At 37.6% G+C, this 1,654-nt stretch overlaps 1 non-coding gene across 1 annotated transcript; it reads right to left on the reverse strand.

Annotated features, from left to right (window-relative positions):
• Positions 1–1,352: 1,352 nt before the first annotated feature.
• TRNAF-GAA (transfer RNA phenylalanine (anticodon GAA)) lies at positions 1,353–1,425 on the reverse strand. The gene has a single exon. It is a non-coding gene; the product is annotated as a tRNA-Phe (tRNA).
• Between the last annotated feature and the right edge of the window lie 229 nt (positions 1,426–1,654).

The following is a 1,654-nucleotide window of genomic DNA, read 5'->3' on the forward strand; positions in this document are numbered from 1 at the left end:
TTCAATGACTTCAAAGACCTCCTGCTGCCTGCGGATGATGGGAGGTAAGAACCTTTGGAATAGAAGCTGAATTCCTTTGGGGAAAGTTAAAACCCGGTAAGGAAATATCCTTTTACACATGCCATATAAAAACAGGGAATTGTTAAAACACTTAGGGAATTTAAAAACACTTAGGAGGCTACAAGGAAATGAGGATGTTTAATGCTGCCTAATTAGGTGGAGGGGTGAAGGGTTCTTAGAAACAATTCATATCCCATAGCTCTTGCTTACAAAGTTCCTAGCCAACAGAAATATAATGGTATTCAAAGTAAGAATCATTGATTGTGTACCTACCACATGCCAGGCCTCAGGCATAAAACTGGTCATTTCTTTAACAGTTACTGAGAATTTTAGTGGTCATTTTAAATAAAGTAATACATAGAGCTTAGAAGAAAGCTTGACACCTATCAAGTACTCTACATAAATTAGCTATTATTATTATTATTACTACAGTTAGGAAGTACTAAGGTACTAGGGGGTTTATATAAAAAGGTCCACCAGGACACCTGACACGACCCCCCCGAGCCCCCAAAAAGCCATTGATCCACCCCAAGCATGAGAACCAAATACAGTAGTTCTCCCTTATCTGATGTTTGCTTTCTGAGGTTTTAGTTACCCAGGGTCAAACTCAGTCCAAATACATTAAATGGAAATTTCCAGAAATAAACAATTCTTATGTTTTAAATTGTGCGCTGTTAGTGTGATGAAATCTCTCACTGTCCTGCTCCCTCCCACCCAGACGTGACTCATCGCTTTGACCAGACTCTCCATGCTGTGCACACAACCCGCCCATTAGTCACTTAGCAGCCCTCTCAGTTATCAGAGTAACTGTCAAAGTATCACCAGGCTTGTGTTCAACTGACCCTTATTTTGCTTAATAATGGTCCCAAAGCTCAAGGGTAGTGATGCTGGCAATTTGGATATGCCAAAGAGAAGCCATAAAATACTTACTTTAAGTGGAAAGGTGAGTACAGTACAATAAGATATTTTGACAGAGAAAGAGAGAGAGACACCATATTCATGGAATTTTCATTACAGTATAGTTATAATTGTTCTATTTTATTATTAGTTACTGTTGATCTGTTACTGTGCCTAATGTACAAATTAAACTTTATCTTAGGTAAAAACATATGAACATACATGTACATGTACACATACAAATATATATGGTTTGGTACTGTCTGAGGTTTCAAATATCCACTTGGGGTCTTGGAACATATCCCTGGAAGATAAGGGGGGACTGCTCTATGTCCCTTAACTATTGTGGTTAAGACTGCCAGGAAATTACATTTAGAGTAAATATATAAAACCACTGCTGAAACCCAGGATTGAACCAGGGACCTTTAGATCTTCAGTCTAACACTCTCCCAACTGAGCTATTTCAGCTTGTTTGGACAGCTTCCCCTGCATAATTGTAATGGAATAATATTTGCTTAACAATAACAAAAAAGGTCAATATTCAGTTCAGTTGGAGGTAGGCATTCAGTAAATATTACAGAGGTAGAAGTAATTCATAATATTACTTTTCTCAGTTATGTTTTTAACTGCCCTGCAACCTGTTTTTCCCATTTAAAAATAAATCATGGGCATTTTTCACGTCAAAAGAAAAGATGAC

This window comes from Rhinolophus sinicus, linkage group LG01 (assembly GCF_036562045.2).
Source record: "Rhinolophus sinicus isolate RSC01 linkage group LG01, ASM3656204v1, whole genome shotgun sequence".
Taxonomy (NCBI): Eukaryota; Metazoa; Chordata; class Mammalia; order Chiroptera; family Rhinolophidae; genus Rhinolophus; species Rhinolophus sinicus.